Here is a 17,944-nt window from a genome sequence, read left to right as displayed (position 1 = left end):
GCACGAAGGAAAAAAAGCATAAAAAAACCCCTTTACATGAACACACGGAGTCCAGGATAAGGATTCAAACCTTCCTGTAAATGACGTTGGATTTTATTTTCTTGCAAGTATACAGGAAATCCAAATGGGCTACATCGTTTTAAAATCACAGTAGCTGAAGGCAGAAAAGAATTTGTAAGTGGATTGATTAGTCAGGACACAGAGAGAGTAAATCTCAATACAGTTACAGAATAATAACAGCTCATCTGGTGTTGCAGAACATGTATGTTCACCGGTGTCCCTGCCTTGACCAGTATGAAACTGAGCTCCGTATTTGCAAAAGGCGTGAGCAGGAGCAAATGTGACCTTCAGGAAGGCCGATATGAAGTGCCTTTGCCTCCTGGGGATTTGGAAGGGCGACAGACAGGAGAAACTCATGTTGACGCTAACCTGCTGTTTATAGCAGCCAAGAAGTACATGTGAAAGCATGTCAAAAACTCCAAGCATTTTGGATGGTTACCATCAAATATTTTGAGTTTATTTGCTCTTGTTATAAAACTTGTTTGAAAGTGAAGCCAGGTATCTAAAAAAGGGTTTGAACAACAAGGTTATAGGGAGGTTTATTTTACTTTTCTCTGCCAATGTCTTTCTCTGCTAATATGGAAGTTTAAAATAATACGTTTCACCTGTGGTTCACTCTCAACTCTTCACAAAATCTGAGTTGTTTAGAGGTGCCTTTTGTTTTGGGCAAGGTCCTACCAATAGGTCAGCACGGCCAGATTTTCAGAAAGCAAATATTTTGCAAATAGAGGAGCTCCTTCTGGCTTATGGTGAGAATATTAAACCAGAAGCAGTTTCAGTGTGAAATGCAATCAGGGACAGATCCTGAACTCTGGGATTTGGAAGAGGCCAGGGTGTCACTGGTAAGTCCCAAGCAGCAATCCTGGCTGTCCGCTAGTCTCCTTAGGGCACTGCAACAGCCACTTCTTCAGTTGATGCCACCCCCTGTTCTTTGACAGGGTGCACCTCAGCACAGGATCAGGAGGTAGAGGCCCCGGTTCTGGGCTCACAGTGCCTGAAGAGTTTTGGTTCTGCAGCTCCCATCATGGATGAGATTGCCTTCATGGGTAAGCTGAAGGAGGACAGGGGAGAAGACACTTCCATCCCTGCCACTACAGCCGGGGTGCTGTGCATCGCAAATGCAAGACTCAGAGGCCCAACACAACACAGAGTGCAGGTGGTAGGGGAAAACCTTGGGGTCTTGCTTCCTTCACTGCTCATACATTTCCCGGTGACCGCCCTTCCGATGAGAAAATCAATCTGTGGTCCAAGGTCGGGACCTCAGGGATCTCCCCTCCTGCCCCACAGCTCAGGCTGAGGTTTGCTTCACTCCCGGCACTGCTGGCTGCGCACCAGCCGGGGTAAAGTTTTGGTAAAGAAACTAAAAGTTGAGAATAAACAATTAATTTGGCTGTATCCGAAAGTAGCTTACATTCTCTTCAGGGCAGGGACTGTTTCACAAAGTTTGTTTGCAAATGTTTGAGCCATTTGCCCTTTGTCAGTCATAAGTGATAACGTAGCAAGGAAGGAAATGGACTTGAGAAAAGACCGCCAGCCGAAAAAAGAGCAGAGAGATTAAACCTGCAGCCGTAGCTTTAATGGTGATACTGTCACTGAGACACCCTTCTTGCCAAAGAAGGGTTATTATAATACTGTTTATTACAGTGTCAGTACAGGACATGTAGTCATCCTAGTACAGAATAACACTTGCTATATTGTACTCGGAATGAGTAATGCATATCATATGAGTAAAGAATGCATCAGATCTTTCCAAAACCGTATCTGGGCAGGCACGGGGCCGGGGGTGGGGGGTGGGGGGGTGGGGGTGGTCGGCTGCCTCACTCAGCAGGACATTCAAGCTACCCTGTGTGACTTTGATGGCACAGGGCTGCTAGAAGGTTTTCTTGGCTGGCCACATAGGGATACTGCCAGTGCAAGTACAAAGCCACTGATGGACAAAAAGCCCAGCATGATTTGGGGCTGCTTTGAGGTGCCACAGAGGTCCCAGCACCATCTTGATTGTCTCAAGTCAAGAATCTGCAGGGGTTTTGAAAAGCTACTGTTGTCCTTTGTACATCACATTTTCTCTTGAGGATGGTTGACTGTAGCTGTCATCAAAAGGTCGTAATTTCTGATTTCTCCACAGCTGTTGGTGACACCAGTGAAGGGATTTGTCCAAATTACATAATAATCCTCTCATAAATATAATAATAAAGGAGCAAAATTATTCCTAAGTGGTATACTATGCTTCCCTTATTGATGTGGCCCAGATGATGGCTGTGGTTCTCTCTGGGCACAGCTGGGTCATCAGACATCCGAAGCCACAGTGCAAAAGATGGAGAGCGGGAGTTTCACGTCTAGTCGGCTGATGGGCCTCAGGTCTGCACCTTCCTTGTGTCTGCTCACGGCACCATCATGAAAAAATCAGCAAACCTGGAGTTTCTCTGAATGCCAGTTGAATGCCACTTCATTCATTTGAGCGCTGAAGTGCCATTGGTATCTGGAGGGACGCAGTGAAGAAAATCCGTTGGTTTCCTACTGGTGCCTCTTACAAGGCCTCTTATAACTAAAGCGCGTGATTTTGGTGTTGCAAAGACCTGGACAACTCTTGCAAGGTGAGCTGTTAACTCTGGCCAGTGACCCTTCCTGGCCATCTTCCATCTTACCTTTAGGGCATGATGTAAAGCCAAGAAGTATCTGCGCATTTTGAGGAATGGAAGTGAATTTGGGGAATAAAGAAAACTGGTGGCATTTTATTTATCTGTCCATGTGGAGTGAACAACCGTAATGTCCAACGTTGGATAAACATCTACAAAAGTTTCTGAACAACAAACCAGACAAGTGGGAGCTTTTCTAAAAAATAGAGTGTATTTCTATAAAAGGTCTTATTTATCTGAGGTGATAAAAGAAAAGCTGAGTAGAAAAGCTTAATACTTTATCAGTTTTATAGCAGAATAGCTGCCCATAAATTCAGTGGAATTTCACCAGCATTAAACTAGAAAAACACAACGGAAAAAAATGTTATTCTGAATTCAAAGAGAAAGTAAGATCAAGGGTTAGTTTGCTTATTTTGATAATAAAGTAAATACTGTAGGGACATCGAAAGCTATTAAATGATTAGGTTAAAAAAAATCAACACAGCTGTTTATACAGAAATATCATTGACGATAAACTCCTCAGTAAATTTTTTGAAGTCTAAAAGAGCGATAATTTCTCCTATTAGTTCTTCATGTTAACAAACATTGTCTTATAGAATTGGTTTTAAATGTTATCCATACAATATGGGAAGATCGAATACTTGCTCATGAAAGGACTCCTGGTTTTGTGAAGTAGCGTACTCCCACCACCTCATATCTGGCTTTTATCTTTTAATCTTTTTTGCTTCCTGTTTACAATATTGACAAACTTTCCTTTCCACATAAACTTCTAAACTTCCATAGCAAAAAATACCCTAGACAAAATATGTTTCCTTTTTTTTTTCTGTAAAATCACTTTGTAAACTCTTCCAAAAGCTGCCAATCTAGCAATTTCCCTAGATGTCTTGTTATATCATAGTAATTAAATTGTAGTCTCTGAGCTGTCTTTTTCATAACTAAGTTTACAGGAAATGCATCTTCATCCTTGTCTAGCACAATATAAAAATGTTCTGCTGGGAATACAGTTGCATTTATTGATTCTTCAGAATTTGTAATTCCTTTCAAAAGAAATTTAGTTAGCTCTTTTGAGCTTTCATGAACTGATGAAGGCAGAAAACAATAATAATTTGAAAAGATACTTCTAGGCAGTTTTATGTCTATATAGATTTCATACAGGATCTGCAGTAGAAATGTGTTCTCCTAGGTAGCCACAAATTTTTTGCAATAACAGCATTTACAAATAATAGCATTCCTATGCTTTTTAATTTTATAAAATGTGTCTGATTACAAGATCTCACAAATTGTATGCTTTATTTGAAGGAATGTGCATATCACAATTGCTAAGGGAAGTATAAAGATCATCCTCACAAAATATAAGTAATCCCACATCAAAAAGACAGAGCAGTAGAGAAGATAATCACCAGAACTGATCTCTTGGGTGAGTAAGAGAACTAATCCCAGCAATCTGCTGGGAGATGGTGCCTCTTGCCTCTCCGTGTTCACGTTTGGGGGCTGTGAGTGGAAGCTTCCTGGCTGACCTTGGATGTCAGAGCAGCAGGTAGAGCAAGGCACCCCGTGGCTTGTCTGTCCTTGGTGACGACTTGGAGGAGCCTTGAGCTGCTCGTGGCTTTTTGCTTCCCAGCAGACTCCCCTTACCCAAGCACCAGTCTCCAGGCAGGCAGGGCAATTTTCCAGCAAGCCCACGCCATCGGGAGCGCACAGCAAACCCAGCATCTGTGTCCCCACAGATGTACTTGGCTAGGGACTCAGTGCTGAGACTCTGTCCGCAGCTGGGACCTCAAAGCACTGTCAGTGCCTGGCACAGCGGCGTGGCCCATGGGTTGCAGTACGTTGGCTGGTCTTTGGGACTCACTAAGAAACTTTGGGACCCAACCAAGAAACCAGCCTCACGGAATGGGATCCACTCATATCCCCTCAGTTGGGCTGAATTTACCCAAAAGTTTCAGGGCTCACATTGGATGTGGGGGCCAAGTTAAACCTCCCCCTACTCTGGACTAGTAACCCAGTCAACCGAGTGTGGCAAGAGGGAAGAAGAAAGCAATCTCCCTCTCCTCAGGACATAATTTCACATGGAAACATTACTGAGAACCCAGGGCAGCAGATTTCCAGGATGACGTCCAACCCACTGGGCTAGAGGTGCATCCTGACACTCACCCTCATGTTTCCATGTCTGTTTAGTTACGTCACACAAAACCAACCAGGTCCCACAAGAAAGACTAAAGTAGTTCCCGCTTAAGGATAATCTAGAGGCTTGTAACTAAGTTAGACTCCTGACAAATTAAAAACTTTGATATAATTCTCTTGGACAACTTATTTGTCTGAGTGAGTTTGTGCTGGAATCTCCCAACTGAATTAGCTCCCTTCTGGATTACATTGTGCTTTCCTATGGGTATACACCAATCCTTCCTGTTGGAGATGCTCCGCTTCTGCATTAAGTGCCTAAATACTCAAATTAAATGGAAATCAAGAGCACTAATGCTTTTTTACCAAACTTGTAATGGCTTCCTACCCAAATAAAAACATGTTTCTGTGGCAGTGACCTCCTGAGTCATTTGGCTGACTGCTCTTAGTTTATGCAGCTGCGTCCGTCACAAAATGCCTCTTAATCATGCAAAGAAGTTCAGTGTCTGCTTTGCATTAAAAAACTACACCCATAGCAGATATTAAACTGCTGTAAATTCAGTGCATTGTTCTTATCTAATGCAGCAATTACAGCAATTTTTCTGGTTTTGCTAGTGAAATCAGGAGGTCAAAATTTGTGTCAGTATTGACCGATACTTGTTTTTATCCAGCTATATGTTTTTCAATACGTATGTTGCTCACATTTAAAGACACAAGCTTTTCCAGCATCACTGAGAATCTGACATGGATTACAGCACAATTTACAACATGGTGCCTATTTACTGCTTTTTTTCTGTTGCTGCATACAATTTTCAATGATTATGAGATTATTCAGAATATCACAGCTTTTCAAATTTGATTTTCTCTTAATACACTGCAGTAGTTTTGTTCCATTCTTCTTGTGTTCCACTTGATAATTCAAAGACTTGGAATGAGTGATTTAAATATGAGTCATGTGCATTATGAACTATTCAGTGTATTAGGAACACAGATGTTTACTGCCATAAATTATTGACATCATTTTGGGATGAACTTTATAACCTTGAAATGAGCAAGCTGATGGAGAATATGAATCGATGTAAAGTATTTTCTGTAGCTCTGGAATATCCTTCTCTACGGAAAGCTGCAGAAGTACTTTAAAAGGAAAACTTTAAGCTGAAAACGATCTGAAGAATAAACCAGAAACTGTTTCCCATCTATGATAAGAACTAAAATGGGTTCATCTGTATTTAAAAAAAAAACGAATTCCATATCGCTTCTTGTTTTAGTGTGTTTATCGGAAAAGAAAGGTTAGTCTGAATAGGCTATTGTTAGTAACAGGCTTTGCTTCATCAAGTCAATAAATAGTTGAGTCGTTATATCATGTAGTTTCAGTTCATGAATTGTGTGTCTGTTCAAGCCTTGACAGACTGAGAGCGCCTGTTTAGATACTGCGAGCATTTCTTAGCTCGCAATTTCACTTTTTGAAAAAGAAATGAAATGTAGCATCAGTTACTAAAGGAGAGAAATCAACGTGAGAGTTAGGATAATTAGGGATATTTAGCAGTCTGTCTTATCTCAAAACTGTGAATGGCAACGAAAGTTGCAAGGAAAATTTCCCAAACTCACAGGGTTTTATTTAACATAATAACTATCGAAGCTAACTCTTACCAGTGTATTAGTTGGAATGGCACAACCAAGCAGATTTCAGGAGCTTATTAGCATTTTTGATCTCCTGATCCCATGTATGCAAACCCCTTTGATGTTGGGTGCAAATCCAGCATGAATCAAAGACAGCCTATTTTCTAAACAACGAAGGCTGGTCTGGGAAAGGTCAGGCAGAGAAAATGGATACATACATAAGCCAGTGTCACACACACAAAAAAAATCACTTCTTTCTCTAACTGGCTAAATGAACTTTTCTGAGGCTATTTTCTCTGTTATGTTATGCTTTAATGAAAGTGAAATATAACGCACAAAGAATTGTGGGTGTAGCATTTTCCTTCCTGGCTGTGACATTTCTGGCGGGTTATTAGTGCTAAATATTTGTGAGTGTTAATGGCTGTAAGAGCTCTAGAAACTGCCACCAGGAGGTAGATATACACAGAATTACGATTAGTGTAGTATGTAAAGTACTGGTGGAAGCTATTTTTGTGCCACGTGCCATGGCTGCCACTTTAATTTCGACCTCTGTCCCTGGACTTGTTAAAGTCACTTCTCAGGAGGATGGGGCGGTGCATGGTTGCCCGGGCAGCAGTGGTACCACCGGGGGGATCGGTTGGGACGGTGGGCTTTGAGAGAGTGTGAGCGTGGAGGAGGCTGCTGCTGGACACCTGCCACTGGGGCGGTTTTGAGTTTCTGTACGCGGGCCCATAGCCAGGGAATATCCCAAAACAAACAGCAGGAAAAACGTGAAGAGGGAACAGCACCATTAAGAGTAGATACTTAAAGAAATAATAACCTTCATTTTACTGTGTGTCTCATCTTGCCCTCAACGGATGAATGTTTTCCATAGGTTATGTTTCGGCACACAGTCCTTTTCATCTGTTTTCATGTAAAGAAAACATCTGACCAGCTGACGCGAACATATTTACTTACAGCATTAAAAACTTGTTTAAATTGTCTGTTGTGGATATTATATTTTTAATGACATTTCTGGATATGTCTGTTATGGATATGCTATTTTTAATCACATTTCTGGATATGTTCTTCTAGTAGCTGTTATCTTAATTCTGAAAGGGAATAAACCTTCAGCCCTAAGGTGGCCAGATGACAGATGCGAACTGCCCTTTTTTTCCTCCTTTAGCTGCTTATAACAGATACTGTGGGCCTGCAGAGTGGCAAGTCTGCTTGGTCCTTCCCAGCCATAGTGCTGAGATACTGAAAGGGCTGTCAGACATTGGAACAGGCTGCCCAGGGAAGCGGTTGGGTTGCCATCCCTGGAGATATTTAAAAGATGTGTAGATGTAGCGCTTAGGGACATGGTTTAGTAGTAATTTAACAGTGCTACGTTAACGGTTGGATGGTCTCTTCCAACCACAACAAATCTGTGGTTCTATAATACTGACATAAAGAGATGCTCCGCAAGGTTTGGCTCACACTGCAGCCCCAGTTCCCATATTGCTGGCTGCAGTGTTGGTCTGTGTTTAGAGTTTTTCACATTTACACAGAATATTGCCATGCTGTCTAGTATACTATTCTTTACTAAAAACATCCTAGCAATCATTTCACACTCACAAAGGCATTTTCAGTATAGCAGCAGGAATACTCAGTAAGACTGCTATGATCTAGTGTGCTTTATTTAGGGTCTTTCATTATTAAAAGGGGTGTACTTCAAAAGATGCTCTTTTTTTCTTAAATGAGAACACAAAGTTTCAGACTATTCCTTTGATTGCAGAATTTCGTGCATATTGACTTTCATAAGGCCTACAAAACTCTGTCAGACAATGAACGGCAATACAAGGACAGTCCTCTATTTAGCATTTCTGGACAAGTGGCTGCCAGAATCTGGGTTTACAATTACATGTGTTAGAATGAAAAATAAAAGTCTTCCAGGCCCAGATGCACAGGGACCCAGGTCTGATGACATCCAACCTGACTTCCCAGTGCCCAGCTCAGAGGCAGAAATTTGCAGCCCTGAGTTACTCACGTAACTATCCCATACAGCTGAGGGAAAGAGACAGGCACCGGGCTGCGGGGTTTACAACGGCCAGGGTGCCAAGCAGAGGGGTGCAGAGAAAATGCTGGAACAAGGGATGCGTCTGAAGCTCCTTCTCTCTGTCCCTGGGATTCAGGTGCCTATGAGAGAGGGGGATTTACAGCTCTGAAGTCCCTCTTAGCCACTTCAGTTGCTGCTTGGGTATGATAACTTGTTTACTTTGTTCAAAGAAGATGCCTAGCAGTAGTGGTACTGCTCCTCACCTTTTATGTAATGCAAGAGATGGGTATCACCGCATAGGGACGCTCATTGAAATGCTTTTGGAGTAAGAGTAGGCGTTACGAACTCTCTGCTCTGTGCTGAGCTCAGTGGTGTTGGTAGAGGCTGGGCATTGTGTAGCCATCCCTGCTCTACAAAGGATTTTAGGCATCTGAACAACTAGTTTGAGAATGCCCAAACACACCGTGGAACAAAATATATGCTGAGACGCTCATCTCATCCAAGATAAGAAGGCCTCTGGGAATGTGCATTAGAAGTACTTTAGGTGCCTAAATAACTTTACTGATGACAGCTTAGGTGCCTTTCAGGTATGCATGCCACAGGCAGAATTTTTGTGACTCACTCACTTGAATTCAGGTATCTAAATTCTGCTTGAGCTATGCCATAGGCACTTAAAGGCTTCTGGAATCTCTTCCTAAATTACTTGAATTTATAAAAATGTCTTGTTTCAAAACTATGGCAAGGATTCAAATGGTTTCTCCTCTTGCTATGCAAATGAGTAGGAGGTGATGTTTTAAAATTTTCTATATGGCTTCATATTCCTAACATAATTACCAGAATAGGATTTAAATTCATCTAGCACTTCCAAAGCTTGCATTGATTTGACTACAGCTGTATGTTGAACAACATTAAAATTTTAAGCCTTGGGACTTCTTCAGTTTTCTTTGCCAACTCTTTCTTTTGCAAACATGATTGTGAGACCAGATTTTGGTTATCCAAGAATATTGTTTCAGATAGATAGCATCTAGGCTCTGTTTCGCATTTTATATATGACCTTTTACACCTTATTTGCCAGACAAGCCCCCTCAGCTTCTACAAACTTTTTTAAAATTCCCAACAGCAATGGGAATTTCACTATACCTTGAAAGGCAGCTCTGAGTGAACGTGCTGCTTTGTAAAAATTGGAAAGTAGCTTTCCCTTTTGTCTCCTGTGAAGTCTTTTCCTACTGAAGAGAGAGCAAAAGACAAAGGCTGATCAGCTATGCACAGGAAGACTATGCTCTCTAACCAGGAAAAAAAAACCAAAACCACCAAAAAAACCAAACCACCAAAAAACAACAAAGAAAACCCAGAAAAATAAATCTGTTGCCCTAGCCTAAGATTTTACCTGGTTTCCAGCAGTCCAATTTAATAAGTCCTGTATGCTGTTGTGCTGTATGGGCATTTGGTTGGTGGCTGTAGCTATAGCCAGGTGATTTATTACTGCTAATGCCACATCCTTTTGGATGGATGTATGCCATTGCTTGCACTGGAAGTTGTTCTGCTTCCAGACATCCACACTGGAAAATATTAACTGTACTACATCTTCCCCCAACTCAAATATCAGTGATACGTTGTTCCACATTTTCCTCTGTGGTCTTTCGTTTCGCTAAGGCAGTAGGCAATGAAAAGGGAGAGCACCCGGGTTTGCGTGATGGTGACTGTCCCAGGGACAGAGGACTCTTGGGGATGGGCAGGAGCCTGCTTGCTCCAGCCACTCTCCTTCCTCAGCTGGCATGCTGAGATTCAGGTATCACAAGGTGGTGCTCTTGTACTTATGGCAAATTTTTCAGTAGCCAACACTTGAGGTGCCTGAGGCTCTCACTGAACTTTGTGCTACATATGACACGTTGAACTAAACTGCACCATTGGTGGTTGCACGCCTGCTGGACCAGAAGAGATGCCTGGTGAGAAGAGTGTCTCCAGGGAGGCTATCTTGTGCCTCCCTATGTAAGACAAGATTAAATGCTGCGTGCTCACAGGATCGGTATGTGTTGCGATACTGTGCGATCTCTTCTTGGTGCCTCATCGAAAGACATTCTCTTGAGCAGACATCATAAAATCTGGGCTGAATGCTTCCTTCGTATATGTAATTCTCCAGTGGGAAGAGAAGTAGACCCAGAAGATCTGTTCTGTAGACTCTGGGTCTAGCTATTTCTTTCCATCCTCTATTAAAGCTGAGCCCACCACTGCTCTCCAAAATGAAATATTTTGGCACTGTCTCATACTGGTGTGATACATCCCATTTAAATCTGAGTACTCATCTTTTTTACCCAAGCTGGACTCTGCATTTTTCTTTCTGCGTTTCTCACTTATCCATTGTCTTTTCTCCAAGGTTTCTTGGCTGACACGTTAAAGAATTTGTGATATCTCAAAGGTCCTTTGTTATTGTACATTCAGATCTAATACCAGAACTCTAGAAATTCTATAAAGATGACATCTCAGAAAACAAGAGAGGGATTGTACATGGAAAGTAGCTCTGGGACTATGTTTAAAGATAGTAAACCATCTACTTTATTCTACAAATGTAGCAGGTTGCTCTTATAATGAGGCTGCAGGAGGCTATTTCGGGAGATCGGAGCATGCAGCAGTCTTGTAGTTAATAAGGGCAATTGCATTACCGAGTATGCTGCTGTGGTTGCTGCTCGTTGTGTGCCTGAGTGAGAACTGAACATCTCTTGCTCCACATTTCTCCAATCATCCCCTTTTTGCACACCTGTGTTAATACAAGCACTAGGCGGTGTCCAACAGACGTCACTCTGTACATGAGATAACACATTACTAAGCACTCTGAATTTTACTGTAGTCACGTCAGTAGTCTGCAGTTTTAAGCTACATACTGGACACTAGAAATCCGTTGCTTGTTTTCTGGTTCTCTTTGAAAAGTTTTCTCTCCTCTTCATGTTTAGTGATCATCCTAGTGCTCTGTACTTTGTAACAAATCCTGCATGCCCAACTGTTAGCTATTTCTTGAGTATTTCAGTATCCCTTCCGTGAAGTGAGGCACACGTTGGATTGATGCTGTTGTCAGCACTGCATCCACCAGTAATTCATATGCGTGCAAATAAAAATAGTAGTAACTTGTACAAGTTAGGTGCAAGGTCTTGCATGGTAAAAAATAACTGCAGTAGCCATTGCAGACAATATTGCTTCAAAGAAATACAGAGAAAGTTTGAAGTTACTGAGGCATTCTGGCAGATAAAAGGAAATGAGTTAAGAACAAAGTGGCTTTTCTCTCTCACTCAATAGCGTTGCTTATTCTTATGACTGCCCCAGTCTGGTTTTAACACCAATGTGACAGCGTGTGCTGTCTTCTCTTGAAATGCTTCCTCTAGCTGAAGGAAAAAATTGCTTGTATTTTCTGTGATCTTATCCTGTGAGAACACTGGAAAGAGTTGTGCACAACGTGTTCCCTACTTGCTAGGAAAGATGATGTTAATAGTGATGCCATTTCTATTTTACCATCTATTGGATTCCGTAAATGCCACTATATTGACAAAAGCAGCCTGCAGTAATAATATTGAAAATAAGTTGAAACAAAATTTGCGTGTATATTGGTAATCACAGAATCACGGAATCATGGAATTTTCAGAGTTGGAAGGGAGAGATCATCTAGTCCAACTCCCCTGCTAGAGCAGGATTGCCTAGAGCACAGTACTCAGGACTGCATCCAGCTGGGTCTTGAAAGTCTCCAGAGAAGGGGACCCCACAACCTCCCTGGGCAGCCTGTTCCAGGGCTCTGTCACCCTCACCGTAAAGAAGTTTTTCCTCATATTTGATCGGAACTTCCTATGTTCAGCTTGTGCCCTTTACCCCTCGTCCTGTTACTGGGAACCACTGAGAAGAATCCGGCTCCATCCTCCCTAAACCCACCCTTTAGATACTTGTAAACATTAATCAGGTCTCCCCTCAGCCTTCTCTTCTCCAGGCTGAAGAGTCCCAGCTCTCTCAGCCTTTCCTCATAAGGGAGATGCTCCAATCCCTCCATCATCTTTGTTGCCCTATGCTGGACTCTCACCAGTAGTTCCTTGTCTCTCTTGAACTGGGGAGCCCAGAACTGGACACAGTATTCCAGTTGTGGCCTCACCAGTGCAGAGTAGAGATGAAGAACAGAGTAATGAAGAGTAGAGTAATGAAATTTTTCAATATGATTGTAAAGTTCAAATGAATTTTAATGCATTCTGACACACACTTCTGCATTCCAGGTTAAGGTTATACTTGATAAAAAAAAACAACAGCATTCAAGCATGTACATGTGTACAAGTAGTACACTCAAATAACTTTGTCCCTGAATCAAGGAGATGCACCTCAGGGTCCCTCATTAGCTTCTCTATGCAATTTCTTCTTATTCCTCTTCTTGAATGCCAGTCCTTCAAATTCACCAAGGACCTCTACAATCAAGACCTCTTTCCCCTTTCCACATCAATGATCAGACCTTAATCCACCCTCACGAAACACCTGAATCTCCATAGTATATTCTCATCATAATTGTTCAGATTCCTGCATGGGTGTCATGGAGGATATGATCTGAAGATAACCACATGGCACAGTTATAAAGATATAAAAGTCTCGGGAGATGCTTTTAGAGTCCCTCTTCTACAATATTGTATGGACTTAAAGGTAAAGTATACTGTTCACTCTTCTGGGGGACATGGTGGATGTGCTATAGCTTGACTTCAGTGAGGCTTTTGACACCTATGGCATTGTCACTCAGAAGCTGAGGACGTATGTATGGGCTGGAAGAACAGACTGTCAGACTGATTGAAACTCGGCTGCACCACTGGACTCATCAGGAGTAATCAGTGACGGCTTGATGCTCAGCCACAGTCTGGTAACACACAGTACCATAGGGGTTGGCGTGGGGTCTGTATTGTTCAACGTGTTCATAACTACCTCAATGATGACACCAAATGCACCCTTAGCAAACTTGCAAACCGGGGGGAACGGCTGATGTTGACTGGTGCACTTCAGTTCAGTGTCATCTTGAGAAACTTGAGGACTGGGCCAACAGAAATGCTATGAACTCCCAGCTTCTTCAGCAAGGAGAAGGGCAAAGCCCTGCATGTGTGGCAGAATAACCCCTGAACCAGTACGGGCTGGAAACAACTGGTTGAATAGCGGGCTGGCCCAAGTGAAAAAAAAACTAAGGATCCAGGTGCCAGGTTGAATATGACGCAACAGCGGGCTTTCGTTACAGATGAGGCAGACGGCTTCCTGAGCTCTATTGCAAGGACCGTGGCCAGCATAGTAAGGGGTGTTACTATCCCGTCTGCTCGGCACTGGCCCATCTGGAATAGTGTCTGTTTTGGGGCCTAAAGCACATTACCTGAAGGAGATGCTGAGGTCTCTGAGATGAGACAGGGCCAGGAGGTGATCAAATAGCAGCCTACAGCTATGCAAAGGGGTATTACAAAGACCACACAATCAAATATTTCTTGAAAGTGGGAGATGCCCAGTTGCAGAAGAGGCAATGGCCACAGATTGTGTCTTAAGAGATTCAGGCTAGAGTTTGGGAAACAGTTTGAGGGAGCAATGAGAGCAGAGGTGGAATCTCCATCCTTGAAATGAGTTTTGAAAACTCAACTAGAAAAAGCATGGCTGACCTGACCAAGTGCTGGCAGTAGTTCTGCTTTGAGCTGCAGGTTGAACCTCCAGAGGTTCCTTCCAACCAACATTTCTGTGAGCCTATGATGTCTCCCTAAGAATGCTCCTCTGGCAGGAAAATGAAGATTATTATTCCTTCAGTAGTCATGGAGGCTGTTGGGGCAGTATATTTTCCCTGTATATTGCAAGCACACACAAGTCTGAAATGTGTCATTGCCAAGATGTTTCCATTTGCCAAAAAGAGAAAAGCATGCCACACTCTTCTGCCAAAAACAGAAAGCCGTATGATCTTGGCAAGCATAGCACATGAACCTGGGGCTGGCACACTCCGAAGGCATCCACTTTCCCTTCTTTTGCTTGGATCAAAGGCAGATGTAGTTCAGCTCTGCCCAGAGCATGGCGAGGACACGTGTTGCTCACAATATTGCACACCGGGGATGAGACTGAGGCTGATCTGGCACATTCAGTGTTTTTAAAGTACTCGTAGAATAAGGAGATTTTAATTTTACAGCCAGATTTGAGAATTTCAAATTTTACTTGATTCTGTGATGTGATTAGAAGTCCAGCTCTAAGAACGAAGATATGTGGCTGGGGCCCTTGCTCTTGGGGAAGCACATGAGCAGCAACCTGGGGCTCAGTGACTAAACTCCAGAGTGCAACTCAACTCATGGTCTATAAGTGGTACTTGAAGGAAGTTGAGCACCAAGCTAAAAGTCTGTCCCCAGGAAGGTTTAGATTGGCGGGGAGGTTGAAGGGTCAGAGCTGTTCTCTTGTGTGGAAATTGGTATGCAGAGGCATGACAAGGAGCAGCGACTCATTTGCTCTAGGACAGAGAAGATCAAGGAGGAGAAGAATGGGAAACAGAACTTCAGACATCCAATTGATTCAAGTGATTTTTTAAAAATACAATTACTTTCCAAAGTGTTTCTGCTAGATACAGAAGCTGGTGCTGTAAGAAGCAGGAACGCTACATAAAATGGGAAGGTGATTAATAGTAGATCATAGAATATAAAGAATAATAATATGAGCGCTCCAGAGGTGGTGGAGAACTGCTGCAGTATGGGCATCACAGATGCTGGGACCCTGTTTTGGTAGACCCCGGGCAGTCACTTTATCTCACCTCTGTGTTCAGTATAACTATTGTGATTAGACAGGGAAGAAACAGGGCATCTTTCTCTTCTGTATCCTCCCACACTTCCATTTCTAAGAACTTTACCCTGTGCAAAAATTGTCTGAGAATGAAATGACTGTCCTATTTGGTTCATAGTTGCACAGTATGATCTCTTAGACCTTATATTCATTCTTACTGCTATAGCCACCAATCTCAAATAAGCCAGAATGTATATTGTTGCTTTTGTGGATCAGAAAAATACAATCATCAAGAGCAGTGCGGAAAAGAAACCTCCAAGAAGGTTGCTGCCTGGAGCTTTATAATTAGACATCTTGCCACCAGCAACAGAGCTTCTGTCACTATGGAGGGAAGCTGCTTCAGTTTTGTATTTCTTTGCAGGGTTAATTGTGAGTTTTCAATACTTTAGTATTTCTTTTTAAAACCTCTGGTTTTGGAAAACAGTGCCACTGCCTTGCGAAATTGTTCAATGCTGGTGACATCAACATCTCAAGGCCAACATTTATGTCTGGGGGATGTGGAAGGCTTTTAGATATAAGTCTGTGAAATACCTTGTTCCGTGTCAATCTGATCTTCAGAAATGGAATAGTGCTGTAGCCAGCTGACAGCGTGAGGATGGAGAAACAGGGACATTTAGGAGGTAAAGTTTCCTGCTTGCTTATAGAAGCAGTATTTGCTCTTTGAAGGGCACAGTTACCTCTGAGTAGGACGGACATGTTCTCGTCTCTCTGGAGTTTGTAGTCCTTGTTCTAAAACTGTGCCCAGGAAAACCTCTCTGAATTTTTTTTCTAGCATTCGCTTGAGAGAAGGAGATATACATAATTTGGTAGGATTTTATTTTTACACTCTAAATATTGATTTATTCCTGCTTACCTCTTGCAGATCCACCCCTTGGACCCACACACTGTAACGCATCTTCACCTCCAGCTCCCCATGTGATATTTCAGTCATTTTTAGTCCCTCCATCACCTCCACTCTTCCTTCCCTCCCACTGTCACCTCTGGAGCGTAACCGGTTTAAGTTCAGCCTCTATAATTGACTGGACATAGCTTCAGTGAAATGCGGTAGATAATAGTTTGTTTAGATCTGAAAAATGACAACTGAAAAATGTATAGGTAGCAGGGAAAACGTGTGTTATGACAAGTACATTTCATTGGACCAATTAATGCATCTTTTAGAAATTTAAACCATTTCCCACTAAAACGTCCTTACCGTCTGTGTCAGGACAATAAGCCTCGTAGCAGTTTGAGTTATCAGAGTTTTATAGAAATTTAATTCCAGCTGTGTAATTGTTGCCAACACAGTGACAATGCCCAAAGCTTCCTCTCTTAACTCACATAATTTAACCTTGAGCGAGCTGCATCAGGGGACTTCTCTGTCTCCTCGTGTTACAACAAGAAGATGTGACCTAATCAATGTCCAGCCGGAGGGATGGAACGATGGCCCAAGCCAGCATTCCTGTAAGGTGACGTGCCATTGTCACCATGAGGAATCTTAAACTGAACTGCTGTGAAACGAAGTATCTCAGATCACTCCGGCAAACTCAGATAAAACCTTTTTTTTTTTTTTTTTTTGTAATTTGGGCATGTCAGAACACTTCGTTTCAATATAAATTGGTAAGAAACCTAATGTAGACATCTTTCCTAAGAATATAAAAAAAGTCAGGCTGGTATTTCCTGCCATGAATAACGAAAATTTCAAGTCCTGTAGTTGCAACTTGCAATGAGAACAAATGGCGAAATGTCAAAGTATCCCACTAGATAAAAATGTTTTCTTTCTCAGCTGTGCTCTTTGGGAATTGGGTAGAATGACATGCCTCCAGACTCATTTTTTACAATATCTGTACGCCCTGAGACTGCTGGAGTAATTTTAAAGCAGACCTTTCCATCCAAAAGTAAAATTGGCACATAGCCTTTTGATTCAGTTAACAGATGGTGTATGGTATTTATGAGAACAGTTGTTAAATGCTTTATAGCGTGCCTCACCAACTGATAGCTGCATATTAATGGAAAGTGGACGGCACTATCACATTTACAAGTGCTGCATTGTTGAGGGGAGCTGGTTGAGCGGATTTATATACACGGTTGCCCTCAAAAGTCTGGTCTAAAGTATTTGGATTCTTTCTCAAAGTACTGGTTTTATGGGGCTAAAACCTGCTAACCTTGCTCAAAAGATGAAAATCTTTTAAACCAGAACTTAGGCCTTAGTTTCTGAAAGCAAACAAAACAACCAAAAAAAGGGAGTTCAGCAGTTAATTACGTTTATTTTTTAGAATTAATTTCTGAGCTGGGTGATACTTCTACTTGCTAATTGAAACTATCTAGGGAAAATTAAAATGTATTTATGATGCTGGTATGAGTATATGATATATCAGCTGCTAATCAGACCAGCCAGAAGGCATTCTTGCCTTGTCTTGGTATGAGTTATGATGAATTTTAGATAGAAATTTGTTTTGCCCACTTTCACAGGCTTAAAGAAATCATTCTAGAGCAATGTGATTGGATTGGATTCAATTCAGGTATTATTTAAAAATCCTGGCTGTGAGGTTTTTCGATGAAACACTCTGTGTATCCGTTATTTCAAGAGCTGGAAAAACCACTGAAAGCATGCCACGCATTTCATGAAATTACAAGGACCATAAAACAGGCCTAAACCACACGACCATGCAAATTATTGCAAAGACAACTAGCTATCATTTTTAAAGCCCGTATTTCATTG

Source organism: Rissa tridactyla, chromosome 1 (assembly GCF_028500815.1).
Source record: "Rissa tridactyla isolate bRisTri1 chromosome 1, bRisTri1.patW.cur.20221130, whole genome shotgun sequence".
Lineage (NCBI taxonomy): Eukaryota > Metazoa > Chordata > Aves > Charadriiformes > Laridae > Rissa > Rissa tridactyla.
This window is presented reverse-complemented; position numbering follows the sequence as displayed.